The 25,813-nt window shown below is 42.4% G+C and overlaps 1 protein-coding gene across 4 annotated transcripts in view; it reads right to left on the reverse strand.

The window, feature by feature from the left end:
* FHIP1A (FHF complex subunit HOOK interacting protein 1A) overlaps positions 1-25,813 on the reverse strand; it is a 182,638-nt gene that overhangs the window by 104,130 nt on the left and 52,695 nt on the right. Inside the window, exon 1 of one of the 4 annotated variants that reach the window (XM_054690050.1) lies at positions 7,369-7,503. The exons of the other annotated variants lie outside the window; for them this stretch is intronic. The gene's annotated coding sequence lies outside the window, so the exon portion shown is untranslated. Of the gene's footprint in view, positions 1-7,368; positions 7,504-25,813 lie in introns of those variants that run through there. 4 annotated transcript variants of the gene reach the window in all.

The raw sequence follows: 25,813 nt of genomic DNA on the forward strand, positions 1-25,813 counted from the left end.
CCCCAAGGTATCAAAAAGGTGCCTTCTTTCCCAAAACTGGTAAAATTTGAAAAGAAATGGTGAGGCTGTAGCATGAGGAAAAAAAGTGACTCCTCAAGACGGTGCATATCTGAGGACAGGGAGCAGAGCCACACATTAATAGCCAACATGTGCTGCACATCTCCTATGTGCCAGTGCCAAGCTACTGCCTTCATGCACTGGAAAGAAATCACAATGCCCAAATGAGGAAGAGAACCCATATGCAGACTTGTGGAGAAGAAGTGAGCAGGACTAACAGAATCTACTCCACGAATGCTGGTTTTCCCCTTCCTCAGCTCAGTCTAAGCACAGTCTTCCCTCTCTCCAGTGAGAAAAGTATGGACATCAAATCTCTGAGTTTTAACTATTTCTTTTCAATAACTAAAAACTCTTGCTTAGAAGATCTTTTCCTCAAGATGGACAAAGGATCAAGCACTAGGAGAAACTCACAGCCGGGAACAAGAAAGGGCCAACGTTAACATCAAGTTTCACCATAGACCTGCTTCATCTCTCAAGAACTCAAGGGAAAAAAAAAAGAAAGAAAAAGTTATGACCTAGTGAATAAATAAATCTAGCTTCCAACCCCAGCTCTGGCCCCTAGTAAGTCTATAAGTTTAAGTAAAGTACTTAACTTCTTTTGACCACAGTTTCGTCAGTTTCAAAACAGAGATAATAATCTCCACCTTACTGGCCTCTTGTGGGCACTGCAGGAGAGTGTGCCTTTCAGCTCACTGAGGTATGTGTGGCAGGTCCAGGGCGCCTTCTAAAAGGACATTGGGTGATAATCCCAAGCAATGCTTGAGGGAAACCTTAGGCAATGATTTTCTGTATTCTCTCTCTCTCTCTGTCTCTCCCTCACACACACATACACACACACGTGCACACACACTCATCATCACCAACATGCCCGTCACTGGAACAGAAACAATGGGGCCAGGAATGGGAGTCTGATGGAAAACAAGGAACGCCCAAGCTGCCCATCAACCTGGGTGTACTTCAACCTCAGAGATGACATTCATTAGCTCAGCCATTCAAATTATCTAGGAGATCTGAACTAGGAGGTCAAGTCAGCTGGTAGTTGCGGTGAAGCAGTTAGAGGAAATGTACAGCGGCAGACTCACAACTTGGAGAGTAGCCGGGTTTCAGCTCCCAAGCAGACAAGACACCACTCTTCCCGCAGTCAAGGTTCCCAGGTCTTGTGGGATCCAAACGGCCTTCTGATTCCAGGTCCCCTCATCCTTTGCCCTTCTGACACCTGGCTTTTCCCGCTTCCAGCAGTCTAATAGTAAAACTAATACTACTTGAGGTCACAGGAGTGTGTATCTGTTCTTTGCAACCTTGACAAGGCAAGTAATGAGCTGACACAACATCTGTGAAACAGGCGTGAAGGGTAGAGAATCAGTCACAGGTTGATTTGTAGAACCTCACAGAACAGACTGCAAGGAAGAAAGGACATAATTCATCTACAAAGAAAGGCTCAAGATGCCTTTCACAGATCCCCATTACCAAAGGTATCCACCAGGGGTAGGAGAAACCCTGTTAAGACAAGTATATGAAATCCTTTAGCAAGTTCCATGAAGTCAAGTATTGAATAAAGCCCCAACATCTGCCACTACTGACAGCCTCCCTTGGGAGGGGAGAATAAGACTCTATCACTTCTTGAGATGGAAATAAAGACAAATGTTGCCAGTTTTCTCCTTGAGAAAAGTTTTCATTAAGGAATGAAAAACCCAAGCAGGCTATCTAAACGTCCCTCAAAACAAAGAAACAGAACAACAACCCCAACAGCCTTAAAGCAAAGTCTCTCTCTCTCCCCATCCAAATACATAATTTGGAAAATGACAGTCAAAATAACTAGCTGCATCAATCATGCAGAAGCCGTCACAGAAGCCTCCCCAACTCCCACCTCCTCCCAGCCCGGCCTCCAATCCCATTCCAGCTTTTCTAAAGCACCTCTGGCCTCCCTTTCCATTTATCATTTATTTTATTATCTGGTTTGCAACCCAATTTGTTCCACTTCATGTTTCCGTTTTAAATATGTGAGTTCTATATTTCAACAGAGAGGACAAGAGTTTTCTGCAGACACCTTTGATGTACATTTCACAGCTACCTGCGTCAGTGCCTCCCTCAAATCTGCATATAACATAGGAAACTTGTTTGCTGTATGTTTGAAAGAGGCAGCGGGCAAGCACTTCTGCATAAATCAAGCCTGGGGAGAGAGTCAGGGGTACTTGAACAGGCCAAGGCATAATTTATCTAGATTTACTTTTTGTCAGACCACTACTCAGCGAGCTTGAAAACTGCTTTGGTGTTCGCTTTTCCTTCAGCCACCAAAAGAACTCAGCTCCAAGCAGCTGCTGTTTTGGCAAAGGATTCACTTCTCATGGGGGGTGGGAGGTGGGGGTGAGCAGAAAAACTCAGACCTAAAGCCACTGGCCTGCATCCATTCAATATGCTCTGAGAAACAGCTGAGATAACAACACTTAGGCTTCTGTTTTGAGCTACACGGTTTTTGTTCTGTACAAGATTCAGTGCCTTCCTCACACTGAGTGCCAATAGCTCCAGGTGATAAGCGGTGAATCACAGCAAACTTCACTGAGTGTTTTCTTGCAGCCTATAAATAAAATAAGAATCTTTGAAGCTGGTAAACCTTCTGAGGTCTGAACATCCCAAGGTTATTCAGTCTGAACCCTCTCTGGGAAGGTTATAAACACAATCAAAAGAAATGTGGTTTACAATAAAAAAAAACTTAATGCATGAAAATTCGTATTTTAATTGTCAGGATGTTATACTAAAGCGGTGCAGACCTTTGACTTCTCACCGAAGGAAACAAAAGCTCACTTTCCAATAGGGTTTGAACAGTGCAGAGGTGAACAGCCAAACACCGGCTTTAAGGAAAAGCCGGGGTTCTGAAATTATTTTTATATAATGAAATTGAGTAAATGGACCGAATCTATTTCATTCCTCATTATGCTACAAGAAATTTCAAAGCATTTATGCAACAAATGGCAAATAACTTTTTAGGAATTTGGGTAACTTTAAGTGGGGATTTTCAGTTTGCTGGGTATATCTGCCCAGGCCCTTTTCTCTGCCCCTCAAAACCCCCAACTCGAGGGTGGGACCTGGCAGTCATTCATGAGTCTAGCGGCCTGTCTCCCACCATTGCTGACTGGACTGCAAAAACAGGCTGACCAATCAAATCTCTCTCCTAGGAATTTAAATCAGAATTGGAAAATGCTAAATGAGTTTCTCGAATTCCTTCAATAACTGGGATATAAACTCAGAAACTATAAAGCAACCCGATTTAGCCATGTGGAATGAAAGTCAGTTTAGTGAGAGAAAGAAAGAAAATAGAATCAAGTGCTGAGCTAGGCTTCTGATTCCTGGACTGAATCTGCCCTGAGACCCAGGCAAACCCGATACCAGAATCCTTTTCTGTTTTTATTTTATCTAGTAGGTTTCTTTTAATTAGAACCTATTTCAATCAGGGCTCAGGCTAGAGCAACATAAGCAGGGGATGAGGGTTAAGTAATACTAGAATGATCCTCAAAATTCTAGTATTTTGCAGCAAAGGTCAGCAAAGATCATCAAAATTCAGAGGCAGAAAACCCTTTGATCAAAAGAGATGGAGCTGGCATGCCATTTGAGGATTTAATCCCTATTTCTGACATGTATTTATTATAGCATCTTAGTTCAAAATCAAAGATCCTCAAGTTTCTACGTGTCAAGCGGGTAAAATTTCCCTTTCAAGGTCATTTTTCACTGTCCTCCCCAGTCCCAAACATCCAGCAGGAAACACCTCTGCATCGTCCCAAGAGTGTTCACTGGCTCTTGTTAAGCTTCTTCTCAGGCCCACTACGGCTTCCAACTGCTTGATGTGTAGAATTAAAAGACCCCAATAAAATATTGCACCCATTAGTTCTGCATTCTCTAGCTGCTGTCATTGCCCATCACATCTAAGCACATAGTCAGGCCTAGAGTTGGCTCTCACCCCTCTCCACGCTGAGAGCACAGCGCTGGTGGTGCTTCCTCTCAGAAACGAGCAACGGGATAAGAAGATCCCAGAGTCTGGACACTCGGACACCAGTCATGACTTTTTCAACTAACTGGCTGGTGTGGGAGGGTGAGAGAATTCACCAGAGACAGATAGGGGAGCAGAACAGGCAGATGGACCGAACGAAGTACACTGCTGAGGAGAGCAGCGGGCGAGACAGGAGAGGTCTGCTGCACCATGTGGGATTCTCCCTGGATGGCCGGGAATCGAACCCACACTGCAGAGGCTGTGACAGCTTCACAGTGCAGTGCTCAACCCACTGCGCCACTAGGAGGCCCAAACTTTGAACTTTTTTCTGTCCCACCACATCTAAGAGGTATGGCAAGAAGAAAATAAGTCACAGTATCAGAAAACATGACAAAATATGCCATATTAGCTGCACAGAATTTCCAGAAAGAGAACACGACTGCTTGGCTGGCATCAGGACAGAGGCAAAACTTGAGTGAAGCGTTGAAGGACAAGAAGGACATGTGCTTATGTCACTGAAGCTTTCACTTACTTTTGTACTGGCTGTTGACAAATGGAATAAATAAACCAGTGGGAAGAAAAACATGAGATTACCCAGGGAAACTATCCTACAAATTTGTAATTTATTGCACATGGAGACTGTTTTCTATGAAGCGAAGGATACTGCTAAGGCAGGAATCCAATAACAAATGGGCACAGTGCATGCCACTAGAATCTAACCTTTGAAAGAACACATAAGGACTCATGTGGGCTTTTTTGTTTTGTTTTGTTTTTTGTAAAATGGAGAATAAGAGAGACTAGTTGTCCTTTCACTTCAGGATCCCTAATAAATATGGCATCAATTCCACTTAAAGGGAGCCCTCCCAGGGATAATGGACAGAAGAATGAGAACATCACGCGGTAACCACTTTATACAATAAATGACCAAATTCCACCCTGTTAGCAAGTAAACAAATTTGTTAGTTGGTTCATTCTCTATACTGACGCATTAGCTAAGAATGGGTCTTTTAATAGAAAGAAAATAAGTCACTTCACAATGGTAAGCCCAAGAACTCTCTGAAATATATATATTCATTTGCTTCAAAATGCCACCTCTTCTTAAGTTGATTTTCCCCTCCAACTGCCTCAACCACAGGCAATTATGTCACATGTGCCAGATCCGCGCCGTCCAAATGACAAACAGTCCCCTTAAACCAAATGTATCACCATAGCAACAAAGAGACTGCATTTGCCTTTTCTACCTGCCATGGCCTGATCAATTATTTAACATGCCTATACTACAGTGACACTGTATAAATGATCATGTTCATTAGCAGCAAGAGTCAGCGCTGAGAAAACCACAAACACCACACAGCTAAATTCATCACAAACCAAGCACACATACCTTGAGAGTGATGTTATGTTAAAGATCACAGTGCAAAGGGAAGAAGGAAGAACAAAATGTTCTTAGTTTTAAGCGTCCACTTTAGAATGATATGAGCATACAAATCTCCCAGTGCTTATTCAAAAAAAGAAAAAGGAAAACAGATGAATTGATTTTACACATATAACACATTCTCGAAAGGTGATGAAAACAGGATGATTAGATTGAGATTAGACAGCTCAACGGAAATTCATCTTAAACTTGTTTTATGGTTTTGGTTTTGGTTCCGTCCCATTTTCTGGCTTACTTCTCATTGGGAGAATAGGCAGGGGGCTGGAAAATTGAATACTGAAGGCAATGTGCAGCAGCCGGCAGCCAGCTATGACCATCCTCTCACTCAACCTGGTTAAGTCTCCACTGGCCTCCCAGGGGGGAGACTCCCAGATAGAGAACACTGAGGACATCCATCTGGTTCCATGAGAAAGGAGAGAGTCCTGAGTTCCATCCAGGACTCCCACGATTCACTCTGGGACACACCTCAAAACATTAAGGCAGATACAATATTAACAATTCTATCTCAAACCACCCACTGAGTTGAACGGAGGTAGGGGCTGGGGTAAGAGTGGCCCCAAGGCCTCGTGTCCACAAGGTCTAGTGACAGCATCAGCACTGAAGGCATCAGCATTGGGGCAGGAGACAAGGCTAAGTGGCTTGGACTCACGTTGTTGGGTTCTTTGTTACCTCTCAGAAAGAGGAGCAGGACCTCCCCAGTGCTGCAGCGGTTGAGCGCTGGGTTGCGAAGCTGCCACAGCCTCTACAGCATCGGTTTGATCCCTGGCTGCTCCCCGGCCACCGGAGGAGGGTCCCACATGGCGCGCAGACCTCTCCTGCCACACCCACTGCTCCCCTCAGCAGTGTACTTCGGTCCTTCTGCCTGTTCTGCTCCCCACTCTGGCTCTGGTGAATTCTCTCACCCTCCCGCGCTTCTGACTGTACCCAGTGCTTGTATAAATAAATAAATAAATCTTTAAAAAAAAAAAAAAGAGAGGACACCGCCCCAACTTTAAAAAAAAAAATTAAATAAAAATTAAAATTAAAAAAGAAAGAGGAGCAAAGGAGAGTGGCCCTCTGTAAGAATGTCATTTACTTATTAAAGATCAGTAATGAAAGTTTCACAGACAAGAGCTTATATTTGGTTAAAAATAACTGACATGGCCCAGAAAAGGAACCTCTAATTTACTGAGCAATTAAAAGACATATATAAAGATTTGAAGAACCCATTCTTATACAGAATTTCTATGATACTGTTCTATATAGCCCTCTGTCTTTCGGCTGTGTCAAAATCTAGCTTGTCACGTGTGGCAGCTATCAAATCTTGATTACAAACTGCACAGATGACTTAGGAATTTATGAAAACTGTAGTTTTCCAGTACAGTAGTCTCTCCATCACAAATATTTTCATTATGGTAAATGCAGGAAAACCTCTTAAAAGACTATGAATTGCAATTACTTCACTATCCATATGGGAAAAAAAAAAAAAACATAGTTTTGAGAACATGAAAAAAATGTTAAATACATCAAAAGGCTGATTTTCCCTTAAAATATATCTTCCCCAAGAAAAACATCACAGATACTTAAAATGATATTTAGGGTGGTCTATACACTGCAAACTGCTTCTAGAAGTGGATAAATTATCAAGTAAAGAACCTAAGCATCTACAAACACTTCACTGAGTGGTGTAATTTTATTTATATACCCATATAAAATAAAAACATGCACTCTGGAGATCATTTACACAACTGAGTGTTGTGCTGATTACCATAGAAAAAAGCTTAGGACAGACAACCTCTACATCTGACAGTACACAGGACATGAGCTATGACTGCTGTTCGGTTTCCATAATTGAGTGAATGCCTTCAGACAACAGGTCAAATATCTACCTCTCACTTTCAATCACTTGACTTACATGCAAATTCATGTTGACATAGATCATAAGACCCACGCAGAACCATAAGTTCTAAGGACGTTGCTTTCAAGTTACACTTCTCTAATCACTTCGTTTGACACTGTCATAGAAACAATCCATAAATGACATTTATGTGTAAAGTGAAGTTTCTTTCTCCAGCTGCGAGGTCTTCATGGCTGCGTGTCATAGGCTTCTGGCCAACGGCAGGCATGCTCATCCGTCACAAGAACTGAAAATCAGAATACGCTGTGGAAAGCTAAACAATACTATTACTATTACTTGTACGTATTTGAATTTTGTTTATAAATTATTTCTACCACTTATAACTTCAATAATCAAAGGCTAAACAACAGAAGCAATATGCATCACGATATTGCTTTCAATATAAAAATATTTTTTTTTAGTTTGTTGTTTTTTGGTTTTTTTTAAGATATATTTATTTATTTATACAAGCACTGGGTACAGTCAGAAATGCGGGAGGGTGAGAGAATTCACCAGAGCCAGAGCAGGGAGCAGAGCAGGCAGAAGGACCGAAGCACACTGCTGAGGGGAGCAGCGGGTGGCAGGAGAGGTCTGTGCGCCGTGCAGGACCCTCCTCTGGTGGCCGGGGAGCAGTCGGGGATCGAACCGGCGCTGCAGAGGCTGCAGGCAGCTTCTCAACCCAGCGTTCAACCACTGCGCCACCGGGGAGGCCCTATAAAAATATTTAATACTTCAAAATGCCCAACAATGGCAGTGATTCCTATATGAAAATGAAAGTCCATGCAATACACAACTACTAGAAATGATGCAAGACAAGAGTAATCACTCTTGATTCACAGAAGACAACACAGAGCCCTAGAAGTAGACCCCTTCAGACAGTCATGATTTTTAACAAATGCACAAAGTAACACAAAAGGTGAAGAAAACTCTTCAACAAACGGTGCTAGAAAAACAGGACATCTATATTTTAAAAATTAACCTTGACCTCTACCTTATATCATTCACACAAAATGACTTGAGCTATAAAATACATATAAAAGCTAAAACCATAGCTCCGTGGGACAGAAAGGTGGGGTGAACACAGAAATACCCCTAGGCACAGCCTAACTAACTGCCAGCCTTCTGTCGTTCACCCTTGTTCATTGCCCCCAACCACTATTTACTTGTTTTCCAGCTGAGAATGACAACAGAGGTAAATTTCACACAAGAATAAGCTCACAAATGGTACCCTCATTCTCCAAGGGCAGAAGTCACATCTGCTAATGTATTTTGTACCATCGCTGGCTCAGTGCCCCATGAAGGTAAAGAGCTTAACAAATGCGTCCAGTGATGCCAGTGGCTGGAAGTTTGCTTCCCATCTCATTTACTCTCTCCAAGCAATATTTATTAAGCATCCGTTTGTACAAGGGTAGCCTCACGCCAGGGGTTATTTATATTCCTCCTAAAGAATGCCAAACACCCAACCAGAGAGAGGAAATTTCATCCGAATCCAAAAGGAGGAAAGACTGTTATTTAAAGGTTTCCCGGGTTTATCTTGGGGCAGAAGTTTTAGGAGAAATGTCCCTTCAAATTTATGAGCAGTTTTTAGGGAAGGCTGGCTGGGGAGGAGGCTGGCTGGGGAGCAACTGAGCTTTTCCAACCATGGAGCTGCCTGTTTGTTCTGAACTCTCTCTGCCAGGGTGAAGACAATCCCCAGAGACTGTTCTTAGCTACTTCCAGGACTCCGTGGGCTCCAATTCCAAATTACCTCCTTTTATTTAACCCATAATTCTGAGCTTGGCCAGAGTAACAAAGTCAAACCATGGTACTGAGAGCCTTTCGGTGCAAGGACACAGCTAAATTCCTAGTTCAGCCAATGGTGACGGGTCAGTGCGTCCCTGGAGGGCAGGTAGACAAAGCCTCTCTTTCTCGCCCTCCCTTCACCCCTAACTCCAGCCTGGGGCCACACGGCATTTTCTTAGTGCCTAGAGCTCTGATGAGGAACCTCTGGATAGGCCATATCCCACCCCAAGGCAGAAATTAGCGATTTCAGCAACTTCAGTAACCTAAGGAGACACCCTGATTCCACTGCTTGCTTCAGGTCTTAAGTCCCCAAGAGGTTCTTTTTCACTTGCAAATGTTCCCCGTCTGAGATATTCTAAATTGACTAAAAACTGAGTCGCTCAGGTGAAAAAAAGTAGTAACAGTACAAAACCCAATAAAGCAAAAACAGACAATTATAAACCAGAGACATCCTGCAGGGGAGGAGGCGGGAGAGGGATCAGAGGGAGGGAGGGAGGAGCCCAGGGGACTGAGGTGATGGTGCACAGGTGCCTTGGGGAAGGAAACTATGGGGACTACACCTGAGGGGGTGGGGGAAAGCAAATATTGTTTAAAAATGAACAATGATTTTCAAAAAATTAATTTAAAAAAAAAAAAAACCTAAGTCACTCAGGGCCTTCCTGGTGGTGCAGAGGTTAAAGACTGCGCGATCAAGCTATCCCAGCCACTGCAGCACGATTTCGATTCCCCGGCAGGCCAGGGAGCTAACCACATGGCGCAGCAGACCTCTCCTGTCTCTCCCACTAGTCCCCTCAGCAGTGTATTTCAGTTAATCTGCCTGTTCTGCTCTCCAGTATAAGCCACACCTCTGGCTTATACCCCAGTTCTTGTATGCATAAATAAATAAATCTTTTTTAAAAAAAGAAACACCTATACCAGACAATGTGTTAGATTATTTAAAAAACAAAACAAGGGCCTCCCCGGTGGCGCAGCGGTTGAGCGCTGGGTTGCGAAGCTACCCGCAGCCTCTGCAGCGCCGGTTCGTTTCCCGGCTGCTCCCCGGCCACGGGAGGAGGGTCCCACATGGCGCGCAGACCTCTCCTGCCGCCCGCTGCTACCCTCAGCAGTGTACTTCGGTTCTTCTGCCTGCTCTGCTCCCTGCTCTGGCTCTGGTGAATTCTCTCACCCTCCCGCGCTTCTGACTGTACCCAGTGCATGTATAAACAAAACAAACAAACAAATAAATAAATAAATAAATAAAACATGCCTCTATAACAAAAAAAAAAAAAAAAAAAAAAACAAAACAAAACTGAGTATCACTCAACAGCACAGAGCCACAAAAAGCATGAAGTCCTGTCATGCCACTCTACTCCCTCTTCCCTGCTCCCATCTCACTCCTCTTCCAGACCTTCTGGTAAACCTGCCTGTAAGGCTCCCCTGACTGCCCTGGCCTCCTTCCCTCTAGTCTCTGCATCTGGAAATGGCCCTGCAGTTTTGTTATAGGCCAGCAGACCTAGTGCACTTTATGGTGACCAACGCAAGAAAAATTACTTTGGGCTGGTCAACCACGGGCGAAGCTTGGAAACCACGTTGGGCGCCAGCTGTTATAGGGCAGCCCCGATATTGAACGGGTTGCCTAGCTGTGGGTCCTCACCTGCGCGCTTAAACGGGACTTATGAATACTCTGCTGCAGGCACACACAAAAGGTTCATAAAAGGTTTATTTACAAGGGAAAAGGAAATAAGGAAAATGTACAACTCAGGGAGAAAATAGGGAAATAAAGTCTTTAATGCGTCCTACCCGATCCGCCGACCTGGAAACCCAAAGGCACTCTCAGAGCTGGCCAAGTGCTGCGAGCTGGCGGGGAGCCAAAATGGGGGACCCTCCAAAACCCACGTGTCTGGCTTTATACCAACCTGGCTGCTTAACCCCACCCTCAGGTCCCAGCCACCTTCCCTTTGGTGGTGATGGGATTTGGAGTTCCCAGTGTCTTTGGCTTTGGCCTGGGGTGGGGGTGGAGTCCACAAAGCCTGTATGGAATTAGCTTTAGGACTTCCTTTTCCCCCTAACAGTTTTATTCGATATGCTCTGTCGTCTTCTGAATCTTTTAGCCTTGAAATGCTCCCAGACAGAGACTCTAGTTGCGGTGCTACAGATAACATATACCGATAATGAGCTCCCTGGTAAGCCTGGGCCTCTACCAGCCTTCTCAGCTCCTAATGGCCTCTGAGTGTATCTCTCTCTAGGGTCAAAATTGGCATTCCAAGTATTTAAATTAGTGGGGGTTGGAGAAGGGGTGGGGAGAGCAGGAAGTGTGGAGAGAGCAGAGGAGACTTATATACAAGTCACTATAATTTTGAAAATAAATAATAAAAAGATTACAAACACCACTTGTGCAATTAATAGTCCAAGAAAGCATTCCCTACAAAATATGAACATGGATCTAAGATCATTTGCCACACCATTTAAACATGTTTAATGATATGAAAATTAAAATACATTACATAATTCCAGAGTTATCGAAAGCTAATAAATTTTATATGTCAAATGGAGGGCCGTATCGTGGAGAATTGGAGTTAAAAGAAAATATTACAGGTTTTTAATTTTTTTCTTATTTTCTTATTTCTACTTCACTCTTTATAGTCTTCCTTTTAAAAAGCAGAGCTCTCACAAAATAAATATAGAGGTAGAAGTCACAGAATTAAACAGTGCTACTTTGGGGAGGAAATCTCAGCTAGAAACAAGTAACTCTGAAAGTTTACATTAGTCTTGTTTTGCCTTCAATGCTAATGGAATGTCACATTTATCATTCATAGAAATGGGAAGATTTTGCCCTCTGTCCTAAGTAATAGTTGGTTTGTAAATAGACTAAGGAAATAGTTACCATAGTTCTAAATCTCTTCCCATATTATAAAATTGGTTTCATATTCCTATGTTCTGAAATTCAGCACTCTTTTATTTTTTTTTTTTTATAGAGGCATGTTTTTATTTATTTATTTATTATATTTGTTTTGTTTTTGTTTATACATGCACTGGGTACAGTCAGAAGCGCGGGAGGGTGAGAGAATTCACCAGAGCCAGAGCGGGGAGCAGAGCAGGCAGAAGGGCTGAAGTACACTGCTGAGGGGAGCAGCGGGTGGCAGGAGAGGTCTGCGCACCATGTGGGATCCTCCTCCGGTGGCCGGGGAGCAGCCGGGGATCGAACCGGCACCGCAGAGGCCGCCGGCAGCTTCGCAACCCAGCGCTCAACCGCTGCGCCACCGGGGAGGCCCTCAGCACTCTTTTAAAGTATTTTTTTAACACGGAAATATTTCCCTGGCAAAGGTTAGAGAAAACTCAGAGTCTTAGAGTCACAGTAAATACTTTATTAACTTTTCTGTCCAAAAACCACCCCTCTCTACATACTGACCACCCAGGTCAATTCTGTTTCCCCATTTCTTGTACCCCATTCAAATTCTACCCCCAAAATAAAGGTTGTAACTGCCTTTGTTCAAGACCATGATTTTTTAATGCAAATGTGCTAGAATCTGAGACCTGATCTTTAGCTTTCTGAGAAAACCATATGGCAAAATACCTTCGAATAAAAGTCACTGACCAAGTCTTGGCAGGCTCTCAGTCTCTTGAGTATAGCATAGTCTGTCCTACTTTATTAAAAAAGCTTTTTCAAATCTAACTACGGATTCTCTTGATAGCTAACTCTAGGCAAATGAAATTGGTTTACAGATGGTCCAGAGATAGAAAGATCACTTTGTTTTCAATTTTTAGAAACCTCAAATTATTTAGTCCTAGGTAGCCATCAAATACAGAACAAGATTTTTGTTTGTGGTCACTGAGTTTATTATTACTGGCCTTGAACTCAACACACAATGCATGTTCTGCCAGGGGGTGAGCCACATTTCCAGTGCAATGTCAGAGTCTGCGTGACCGCTGCTCCACAACATTTGTTTTACTGCACTAATTTCATATTCCTGTTCTAAAATTGGGCTGTACACATTCTGTTTCTCTGCTCTTGTCTCTTGTCTTTGAGGAAACCACTCAAAGTTATGCCACTGCTACAATCCTACAGATTGGGGTGGGAAAAAGCTAAATTCTTCTGGCATACTTATTATTCCTTCTAGGCTCCATTTTAGTTCAGAGTGTCTCCCCGCATGTACCCAGACACTAAATTCCAAGGGCCCAATAGTTTTATCTGTGACAACACCAAATTTCTCACAACATGGTCTACCTTTGGGCAGATCCTAACCTTTTTCCTCAGATGTCCAATCAATTCAGTTCCCGCCCACTAACTTTACCAGTTAGAGTGCCACTCTGGTTTGCTTTAAATGCAAAAGATTAGAATTTCTGGGTGCATGAATCCCAGCTACAAAGAATCGAAAGTCTATTCTCCGCAACAGTTAAACAGTTATGTTTTAACTTTTACTATAAACAGCCATGAGAGATAACTTCTGATATCAAATTAGCCTTATCATAAGTAGCTCAAGATCAACTACTCTAAAGCTATTCTGTTTAATTCAAATATTTTAAGTATTTATCACCCACATTTAATTGGAATATCGCTTAGGGAAAATTTCTGCAACTCACTTATTCTAAAATATTCACAGGGAACAAGCTACTGTACTTAAGACTGGTCAGTGATGGTGTCAAGATGAGATTTTTTTTTTTTTTTCTATATGGTCAAGATTGGCGATCAGTAATCACACCTTTGGGAAAATTCTGTATTAGCTTTAACATGAGCACTCCCTATAACATGGAACACTGGGGTTTTGTGGGTCAGTAAACCAGGTATTGAAGAGAACACTCTAAGGGAAGACAAGACTCTCCTCAGACACTTCCTCAAACGGCTGATTAATGAGGATGCTTGAAGTTACAGGTGACAGAAACCCAGCTCAATTCTGCCTAAGTAAAGCAGAAAATGTATTAGCTGGGAAGAACTTGGAACAGCACACAGAACAAAAGAAAAAGGGATGGAGGACTCGATCCTGCTGGGAACCTCGCCTGCCCTCGCCCACCACCCTTCTTACCCATTCTCTGCTGGTCTCTGCATCTCTTTGCTAATGACCCCCTCACCTTCCTCCATGTGTGTCCTCTATGTGGCCTCGGTTCCTCTATGTGGTCCAGGATATCATTCACCTTGCACTTCCATTCTGAAGACATGAAAGTCCTATACACCAGCAGCATCACAAAATTCCTGGGGCAGATTCTTATTTGCTGACTTGATCATATTCCCTGAACATCACTGTAGCCTGTCAGAGGGGGCAGCCCAGAAGACCGGTCCCTGACTGGCCAGGCCTCTGTCATGTAGCTCTTTGTGTGACTAGGCATTGGAGGTGGGGATGGAGAGGTTAGAGGTCAACGTAGGTATCCCTATCAAAGTCACATGAAATGGGAAAGAAATCTCCAAATGGAAGAAGCTGTTACCATCAAAAATGTGATGAGAGGAAAACATTCGGGGAAGCCCTAGTCATCAGCTCGTAGAGTCTGCCACTGATTTCATCCTTGAATAGTCTTCTTATAAATTTTCAGACAGGAGTTTTCCACCCACCCAGCTGACCACTGAGAAGCAGTGTGAATATAGTCTTGAGCAACAAGACAATTTTGAACAACTTTTTGTGAGGCTACTCACAAAAAGAGAACCACCTTGAATTCTCTGTTGCTTGGTTCTTATCAAAAGCTGAATTTTAGGAAATAACATTCCAGGAAGCTTGCATGAAGGATGTGTTGTCCCTCTGTAACTACTAATTAACTTTCCAACAACCATGTTCCCCCTCTTTGTTTTGTTGGCAGAACCTGACTTTGTTAGGGGATCCGCATGACTCAGGGTTAGCTCCTCCAGTGCAGAAGTCTGAGGAGTAAGTATCTGCTTACCTACTATATAGTATTGAAACATTCAAATGAAAAAAATGTGCAAAAGCACAAATTACATTGCTTTCCCAAATTAGGAAGCACTAATTTAATGAACAGCCACAGTGATATCCTGGTTGACTATGATAAAGAGTAGGAGTTACTGAGATCAGCACCACAGGTTTTGTCTTGTATTGGCTTTACATCACACTGGCAAGAGACTCCAGCTCCAAGCCTAAGCAGCCACTATAAAAATGCACAGGCATCACCCAGGTCAGATACAAACTCCTGGGAAAATGACTTAAAGATTCAGATCCTGCAGACGGTGGCGGGATAGCACATCTCTCAGGCAGCACCTAAGGACTTGACAACACTGCCATCCTATGCTTCTGCAGAAGCTGCATTTATTTTCTGCTAAGTGGTTTGGCAGACTGCTTTACCGGAACCCACTACACGGCCACCAATTTGTTAGAAAAACGGAGAAAACAGAAACACAAAAAAAAAATTCATTACCCATGGGATATGTCACAGTTAATGGTAATTAATCAAACTTTTTTCCCTTTGTGTAGAAAACCAGCCACATAAATAACCATATCAAGGATCAATGGAGCATCTGTTTCATCCTTAAAAAACAAATCAACTGGCAGAATGCCACTCAGATTTTCTGGTGTGCTCAAAGAAAACCAATTTCAGAGAAAGGAGCTGTCTTTTGTATTTGTAAAGAGAAATCCATACTCTCTTAAATTTGTTTTCTATACCATGATGACATTCTTTTATATGTCTACACACATTAATACCAGTACACTTGATTATAAGCACACATATTTAAAATGTAAGTTAGTATGATAAAATATGAAGATAAAGCTTCAGGAATTTCCTTTGGTAATTTAGGAAAGCAAATTTCAGTGAAAACTTTTCTTTACATCTAAATAGCATAACTATGCATATAAAATGTCTAATCTCCTGAACGCCATATTCGCTAAACAAAATGAAGGAAAATCACCCCCTCCATGAATGCCCAATTTATTTCTATCAACTGACTTAAATTTGTGTGTTTATATTGCCTTTATCACCTACTGTTATCACTGAGATTCAAATTCCATATAATTTGGTATCCTTGCTCCAAAACTCAACCCCATAAGGAGTTCATTCCTATGCTCTTCAGCAAATCGATATTTATACAATAAAATTTACTTAATCAAGTATCATTTGAGCCACCATCCCTGCTGGTGCCCAGGTGGCAGTAGTGGCAGTCTTTCTTCAGTGTCTCCCCAACTCTGTCAGCTAGAAGTACTTTAGATAAAGGTATATACTAGTGGTTGGATGGTGAGTAATCTATTTGAAAAATACATAATTTAACACCACCACCAATTTACATGTACATTTCTCTTATTTAAGATATTCCAAAGAATCATGCTTAGAAATTCTATTTCTGGTAATGTCTGACCATAATTCCGTGGATCTCCCCAAAATGTATGTATACTGGGCCTCCCCGGTGGCGCAGCGGTTGAGCGCTGGGTTGTGAAGCTGCCCGCAGCCTCTGCAGTGCCGGTTCGATCCCCGGCTGCTCCCCGGCCACCGGAGGAGGATCCCGCATGGCGCGCAGACCTCTCCTGCCGCCCGCTGCTCCCCTCAGCAGTGTACTTCGGTCCTTCTGCCTGCTCTGCTCCCCGCTCTGGCTCTGGTGAATTCTCTCACCCTCCCGCGTGCTTCTGACTGTACCCAGTGCTTGTATGTATAAATAAATAAATAAAGATGGAATTTCAAAATAAAAAATTAAAAAAAAAAAAAAAACAAAATGTATGTATACTAATAAAAAGAGGTAGGGCTTCGATAGTAGTTCAATGTGCTCTGCACTGTCTTGAGTACTTTAAACTAACAGTTCTGGCAACAATTCTATGAGGTAGGTTTGTATGAGATTGTATGCTACATTTTCCCTGGGGTATAGCTGAGGTAGAGAGAGGTTAAGTGACTTACCCATACAAAATGGGCAGAGATAGGATTCAAACCCAGGAATTTGGTTTCCAAAGTCTATATTCTGCCTAGATTATACAGCTTCATCGGGTAGATTAGCAGGCTTAATTTTGTTTTTAATGGAAGGATTTAATTTTAACAGAATGGCTGATCTCAATACAATCCAGAGTAAAAAGGAGATTTTCCTAGGTCTACTAAATAATAAATAGTAAATTAGTAGGTTCTACCTAGTTATTTAACTGATAGTTGCCTTCTTTTATTGAGTTGCTAGCAATTAAAATGGACCTTCTGGGGCCTAGAGAAACAAACGGCCACAAATCCCTTTTTCTTAAACATTAAAAATCTCTATGTGCTTCTCTCCTTTCTTTGCACAAGTTTTTTAATTTCCCTAAATCCTTCAGAACATCTTCTATGTTGGCAATTCAAATGATTAAACATCTCTACTGATGTCCCAAAAACGGCCAGACAGTCTCTGTGCAAAGATTCCACCTGGCAAAAGTCACAGGATCTGCTCTATGATTTCCAATCATCACAATGAACGATTTCCAAAAAAAAATACTGAAAAAAAAATAAAAATGTATTTGGAGAATGATGTCTTTGTGAAGTGATAAGCTCTAACTGGCATGTACAAACACTGTGGCCACTTTATAATAATGCTTACTTTACAAAGTCATATTTCAAAACCCAGTGAGGAATAATATGTTCAAGAGATACATTCAACATGTTAGAGAAATTTTAGAGATACAAGTTGATTTGAGCCATCAACTGGAGTGGCTCAGTTAACTAGGCTAGACTTGCTGTGCAGACCTGATTTCATGTAAAACAGAGAGAAGTTAGACCAGCACGTAAGCCACAGAATCCAGAGGTTTCTCCCAGAGAAGGAAGGTTGGGTTAATAGAAGCCACATGAGAATAGACACCAGGGCTCCAGTTCTTAGGAAACAAACAGGCAAAAGAAGAAAGGGAGGGCCTCCCTGGTGGTGCAAGGGGTTAAGTAGCAGCATTATGAAGCTATCCGCAGCCACTGCAGCAGGAGTTCCATCCCCAGCCTGCCAGGGAGCTACCCACATGGCGCAGTAGACCTCTCCTGTCTTGTCCGCTGCTCCCCTCAGCCATGTGTTCCAGTCTATTTGCCTGATCTGCTCCCCATTCTCTATGGTGAATCCTCTCACCTGCCCCTGCACTTCTGGCCTGTCCCCCAGTTCTTGTATGCTTAAATAAATAAATCTTTAAACAAAAAAAGGAAAAAAGGGATCTCAGACTCAGGTGTACGAGAAGGGCAGGGCCACTTAGAGCTTTGAACTTGTTTCTTTGTCACCAGCTTTCCCTTGCCTTTCACTTACTAAGGATGCTTAACTTCTACCCCTAAGTACAGAAACACATTTTCACATCCTATGTGCACTCTTGTTCTCGTCAACCGTGCTTCTAAATGAGAACCAGGAAAGATGCAGTAATCACTTCTATTTATTGCTTAATACCTATCTAAATTTGTCTTAACTATGGGCCTCCCTGGTGGCGCAGCGGTTGAGCTCTGGGTTGCGAAGCTGCCCGCGGCCTCTGCGGCGCCGGTTCGATCCCCGGCTGCTCCCCGGCCACCGGAGGAGGATCCCACATGGTGCGCAGACCTCTCCTGCCGCCCGCTGCTCCCCTCAGCAGTGTACTTCGGTCCTTCTGCCTGCTCTGCTCCCCGCTCTGGCTCTGGTGAATTCTCTCACCCTCCTGCGCTTCTGACTGTACCCAGTGCATGTATAAACAAAAAACAAACAAACAAACTAAATAAATAAATAAATAAATGAAACATGCCTCTATAAAAAAAAAAAAAAAATAAATAAATTTGTCTTAACTAGTTCATACATAAGCCTTTTAGAATTTCACTTTGTTGGGATTTTTTTCTTTTGCATTTTACTTTTGAAATTAAAGATTGCAAGGTTTCATCTTTTAATGAAGAGTCCAACAGGAAAAATATTGAGGGGGGGTGTTAAAAATGAGATTTCCCTAGACATAGTCAACCTCTTTTTTATTAAGGATACCCAGAGAATTGAGCCTGGGCCAAACGGCATGATCCTCCCCCCCAACCCATGCTGACCTCTCCTACCCTGCAGATGGTATTGAAGTGAAATATCTTGACAAGTGGCCTCTTCCAAGTCCTAGAGGCAACTGCTTTCCAGTGTGTGTTTGTGCTGGCTGGTCCTTCCTCTCTACAGAGCAATGGAACCCCACAAGAGGTTCCATTTGAGGAAATGGTCCCTGAATTCACACATGTACCACATATTACCTTAGCCAGGATTTCTCAACCTAAACACTACTGGCATTGTTGAAGAAAAAAATACTCTGTTATTCGTTGAACAAGGAAAATTTACTCAGGAATTTACAATGGGGAGAGAGAGAGCAGCTTAACTCAAATACAGCAAAGACAGCTGGGAATTGATACCTACAAGCAGAGAGGGTGGAGGCTAGTGGGTGAAAAATTACAAAGACACATTAAGGGCAGAGGCATTTTTCCAAACTGATCTAACCAGACTCTTAGTGAATTTAGGCTGGGGTGCTACAAAAACAATAGTGGGGGATAAGGAATTTGATCGGATATAAAGAGTGATGATAAGACGGAGGAGATTCTCAGCAAGTTGGGGAACTATTGCTAAACTAGCTTAGACCAAAGGGAGCCAGATCAATGCCGAATGGAGACTATAGTTCAGGGGGGCCTAACTCAAGTTTGGGCATCTTGGGTTGTCTCTGTCAGTATCGTACAAGGGTCACGTAATTCTTTGTTGTTAAGGAGCCCTTACAGAACGTCTGTCAGCATGTCTGGTCTCTACCCACCGACTTTCCCCCTCCCTCCCCCAACTGTGACAATAAAAAATGTCTTGAGACATTATCAATGTCTCTGGAGGGGGGATGGGGGGATGAGGGGGGGCAAATTTGCTTCTGGCTGAAAATCACTGCTTTAGACCAAAGATTGGCCATTTTTTTCTATGAAGGGCCAGTCAATAAATATTTTAAGGTTTTGAAGGAGAGATAGATACTTCCATACATAGTCTTTGTATTTTTTCAACCATTTTGAAATGTATATGAAAAATTAATACAAGAAAGTGTAAACTATCTCAGCTGGTAGGTTATTAAAAAAAAAAAAAAAAGGAAAGAAGAGAGGGAGAGAGGGAGGTGGGAGGAGACAGACCAAATCTGATCCATGGGCCATTGTTGGCCAAACTCTACTTTTGACTGAATACCACGTTTCAAGTGGATATAAACAACATACAGGATATAGGATTATATTTAACAAAATATAGATTGATTTAAAACTAGGACAAGGGCCTCCCCGGTGGCGCAGCGGTTGAGCGCTGGGTTACGAAGCTGCCCGCGGCCTCTGCGGCGCAGGTTCGATCCCCGGCTGCTCCCCGGCCACCTGAGGAGGGTCCCACATGGCGCGCAGACCTCTCCTGCCGCCCGCTGCTCCGCTCAGCAGTGTACTTTGGTCCCTCTGCCTGCTCTGCTCCCCTCTCTGGCTCTGGTGAATTCTCTCACCCTCCCGCGCTTCTGACTGTACCCAGTGCATGTGTAAACAGAACAAACAAACAAAACAAATAAATAAAGAAATAAACATGCCTCTATAAAAAAAAAAAAATAAATAAAAATAAAACTAGGACAAGTCTTAGAAACTTTCTGTCATTATTTTCTCAATTGGCAAGAACAGAATTAGAGGCAGAATCCTGTAGCAGTCCACAGTATTTTTTTTTTACATTAGAAAAGTATGTTCATTCCCAAATAGCCTGGGGAAAATGACTCAAAAATATCTCCACAAATCTGCCTTTTCTCCCTAAACACAACCCAAATATTGCATTCCGATCTGTATGTCCCAAAATCCCCAACTATATATATTGTTGATTTAGGGGTTTGTTGTTGTTGTTGCTGTTTTACAGAAACTATTTTGGTTTCTATTTAACACAATGTTCTACTCTCTAACTTTCTGGAATGCATCTTTAAGATTCTTCCTGCTCCAGAGTCTATGGCTATGAAATTAGTCACTAGGACACCTTATCTTCCTTAATGGTCAGTTACATGGACCCATATGGTCCACAGTCTTTCAGCTTTTGCTTCTAGAAACAAATATATACTCACATATTAACAGGATTACCCTAGAAACAATGACATGCTAATGGCGTCCCTAGGACTACAAAAAGGTTATACCACAATCCAGCTACTGATTGTAATTTAAATTTCTGCGGTGCTTCTGTTTCTAACAGCCATAACAAATGCCACTGGGGGAAGGAATAAAACAAGACCCAGCAGCAACTTCGACTTATTTCAATTTACTGGATTCCATTAGGAAAGATTTAAATTACAAGGAAAATGGTAAAAATATCTTTTTAAAAATGCAAGAAAACTCATCTAATATGTAAATGATAACCCCTATCAGATATAGCTGCCATGGGCTTACTCTACTTTGATTAAACACCAACATTAAATTTTCAGCTTTGGTGCTGAGATCCTAAATAACAAAGCAGCAGTTGATTATCAAAATAGAGGCTTATTTTTTTATTTTCCACTGAATTTTTTTGAAATCATGAAATCAATGAATAATTATTGCCAAAAAAAAAAATACACTGGCAATATAAAGCTAATAAAAATCACCTGAAGAGCAAGAAATATAGTTTTTTAAAGGTTTAATATCTTTTTTTCCTGGCCTTTCTCCAATACATTCTAAAAATTCATAAATTTTAAGAAATCAGAAGCATATTATGTGTGTGATACTCATTTGGCAAGAGATGTGGCAATGGATATCAACAGATTAAGGATCCACAGTTTTAATCTCCTCTGATACGGTGGGACCATCTGATCATTGAGCATAAGAGGAAACCTTGGAAAGCCCTTCAGGAGAGCTCCAAAGGGAAGGCAGAAGGCAGGAGGGAGACTGCCGGCAAGCTCCCTCTTGCTTTTTGGCCTGTCCCCTCTTTCCTAAAATGAGGATCTACAGATGGCCAGACTTCTGGCAGCCATGATGAGATGAGAAAGGCACAAGGACCACCTCCATGACAGTGGAGCAGAAAGAGAGAAGGAACCGGGGCCCATGAGAATCAAGGATTCACTCCACTAAGCCTGGGTAGCCTAGTTCCAGGCTTATTTTATGTGGAAGAGAAATAAACCCTAATTTGTTTAAGCCATTAATTTTGGTAGTTACTTATGGGCAAATTTAACCCTAATTGATATATGACCCGCAAGAGTTATTTTACAAAGGTAAGAAGCAGGAGAAATTGGCAGAAATCAATCAGCTCATTTAAATACTCATTTACTCTCCCATACAATCAATATCTACTAAAGATCTGCATTGGAATGGAAATGTGGAAATAAGATGGTGCTTACTGTCTAAAGGAAGCCAATGAATAGAGAGTGAAAGCAAAGTTGATGAGTCATAAGGTAGGGAGAGAATGACATGCATATTTTTAAAAAAAGCATTTAATACAAACTGTTAAAAGGTAAGTGGGATCAAAGAAGGTTTCCTAAGTGATAGGAAACTTAAGTTAAAGCCTGAAAATGGAGATGGCAGTGTTAGTCTAGAACCTGGGGCAGTGCAGGGAGGGTATGTGCAAAAGCCAAGAGGAAGGAGCGAGAATGTGACACAGCACAGGGAGTGTGAGGGTTTGCTATGGCTAGAGCCAAGAGTTGGAGCAGAAGGGAGGTCACTCTTCAAAATTGCACATGCAGTCCCGTTCTGAGCCAGATGAGACTCTGCTGTTGCTTTATTACAATAACTAGACATTAAGGACAAAAAGAAGCAATGACTAATCAAAAGACAACATTTCTCATTTATTTTCTAACCCTCGAAATCTCAGGCACCACATGCAGGTATTACCTTACGGTGAGATTCAACTCTCGGAATGAGTGGGGCTTAGAGGATAACTTGGGATAACTGTAAAGGCGCTCGGTTGGTGACTGCAGAGCAGTGTCACAATCAGATTTATCACGAGGAAGAATATTGCCCTGGCATGAAGAGAAAGAAAAGCATGGAAAGAGGAGAGGACACCAGTTGTAACAGTGGGGGCAAGAGATGATAGAAGCCTGGACTAGAACTCACAATGGAATACAGAGATGTGGAAGGGTGGTTGGAAAAGCAATTTAGTAGATGAACTGACCAGATAGGTAGGGGAGAGAGGAAAAGGTGAACTGAGATTTCTAGCTCGGCCACTGAGAAAGGAATCAGTGAAGTATAATAATTAAGATTTACACATTCTGGAATTCCCTCTTCACCAATTAATAGTTTTGTGACCTTTGGAAAGTCACTTACACCAGGAAGCAAGAGGAAGACTCCTCAAAAATAATTCTCAGAAGGTTGTACCATAAAAGTTAAAGAAAGTTTGCAAAAATGTGAATGAAAATGAGCAAAGGGAAACATAGTGTCATGCACAGGGAACAAGCTTAGAGATTGGAAATATAGAGAAGGGACAAAATGGTATCTCAATCAAAATTGATCTCCAGGAACCCTTGTTTATAGTATGTTAGTTAATACCTTTTATAAATCTCCAAAAGGACTCCATAATGAAAGCTCCAATGCTGTAAGAATCATAAGACGACTCCTAGTAAGTGAACTGGCTTGCTAATGAGGACAGACTCAGAAAAATCTCATGTAGTAATCTAAGTAGGCAAGAAAGAATCATACTTTTCAAGGAAAGAAATGAGAACATAATGGTTTCAGTGACAGAGTCCAAACTGCATTTTGCAAATAAACTTCTGGCCCCAAGCTTTCAGTTACTGAACCCAACAAAGCCATTTTAAACCACATCACTTTGGGGCTGGCAGGAAATTCGGAGACATCCCTTGGTCCAGATCACAGATACAAGAATGTCTTGAAGCACTTGCTGAAATACAGAAAACCAAGTCATCCAAGACCTACTGAATCAGAATTTCATGACAGGAGGTCAGGAAATACTCACTGCTTTTTGAAAGTGTTTGAACATGCTCACCAGATGATTCGAGCACATCCCAGTATGTGAGAATCCCTGATCTATCTGAGCAGAAGGTGGAGGGCTGGAGGACAACTGCGTGGGTGTCAAGCTTTGTGAGCATCAGATCATACAGTAGTCTCACTTTAACATGAATCTCTGTTTCACAGCTCTACCTTCAGAATTTCTGATCCAGTCTAAGAATCTACATTTCTAACATGGGTCCATCAGTGGCTAGGACTGTCCCTCTGAAACCCTTCAGAACCTCAGTCTGGACAAGCTGTAAGACTTTTCTCTGAATACTTCACTTTAAGGTGGCCCTGCTCCCAGAAAGGCCAACCAAAGACAGGGCACTTCAACAACAAAGTTGAAAATGACGTGGGAACCATGGCCAAACGCAGAGCATATCCATTTATTCTGAGCCATTCTGGTCATCTGGAAGAGACCTACAGAGTTGGAAGGGATCTAAAATAAGCCACAACAGGGCCTCCCCTGGTGGTGCAGCGGTTGAGCGCTGGCTGCGAGGCTGCCATCAGCCTCTGCAGCGCCAGTTCGATCCCTGGCCACCGGCAAGGGTCCCACATGGCGCGACAGACCTCTCCTGCTGTGTCCGCTGCTCCCCTCAGCAGTGTATTTTGTTGATCTGTTCCCCTGTTCTGTTCCCCGCTCTGGCTCTGGTGAATTCTCTCACCCTCCCGCGCTTCTGACTGTACCCAGTGCTTGTATAAATAAATAAAATAAATCTTTAAAAAAATAAAATAAACTAAGCCACAACAAATTATGCAGGTCATGGAATAGGGGAATACACAAAAATGATTGAATAAGTCTTTTTTGACTAAGGAAGGTAGGGACAGATGATGATTTTAAAATGTATAAAATTATGAAAAGTTAAGTGCAGAATAAACAGGTTTCAGAGTGATGGCATTTCACAGCTGGTTTGATTGTTGTAAGAAGTCATTTTCAGGCAACTTCTGAGTGGAGGCTACATGTGTATTCAAAACCACTTTTGAAAATAGCTTCCCGCTACTTCCAAAGAAAGCCAGGGCAGCCACAGAGAAACAGCCCTTCCTCCTCACCACCCCACTTCTGCAGGACCCAGACATTCCCAGCTCTGCATCAGAAAGGACAGCACCCTAATGCTGCTGTAAGTGCCTCTCTTTGCTCATGCAGAGAGCTCTTAACCCCGAAATACTATATTCAAATATAATTCTTGCGACAGCTCAGAATATCCATAATCACCTCTGTCTACCTGCTATTTGTCTCACTGTTCTGAGAACACATCCAAAATCCGTAACAGACAAATTCCACAGACAGCATCCACTCGGGACTATCATACACATTTTACATCATACTGCTTCAACCCTTTCAAGCCCATTTTCCACTTGTGGTTCTTGCTGTGCCACCTTTACTATCTGTTATCATCTCCTCTGAAGAGGATATTAGATCCCTTCATTATCCAGGTTACTTCTATGCCCATCTAAGCTGCTCCCTCTCCCCTTCCAAGTATCCTTGTCCAGGCCCTCTTCTTAGTCACATATTTTTCTTTCTGTATTCTCCCCACCCCACAGCCAACACCTCCCCAAAACAACTCACTTTGAAGGACACAATACTTTATTTTGACCTTTTCAAAACCAGTGTAAATATCATTCTGTCAACAAACATGCTGCTTCTTAGAGGCAAAAGGAGGTTTCAAGTAACTTCTGCTACAGACAGATGAATGGTTCCCAGCTTTTGTTACTGGCTATTTTATACCATGAGAATGTGCATTTTGCTTATGGCCTTAAAACCAAAGCTCCCTAAAACATCACAGGATCTCCCATTGGTTGGCATTTGCTGGGGAAAGGCCTGCAACACGACACAGGCACACACACGCAGGCACACACAAACACACCCTGCCTGGGATCAAAAGTCAAACTCAGAGTTCACCATAACCAAAGTTCAAACATAAGAAGT

The sequence above is a fragment of the Talpa occidentalis genome, unplaced genomic scaffold (assembly GCF_014898055.3).
Source record: "Talpa occidentalis isolate TD23 unplaced genomic scaffold, MPIMG_talOcc4v2.1 talOcc4.8, whole genome shotgun sequence".
Taxonomy (NCBI): Eukaryota; Metazoa; Chordata; class Mammalia; order Eulipotyphla; family Talpidae; genus Talpa; species Talpa occidentalis.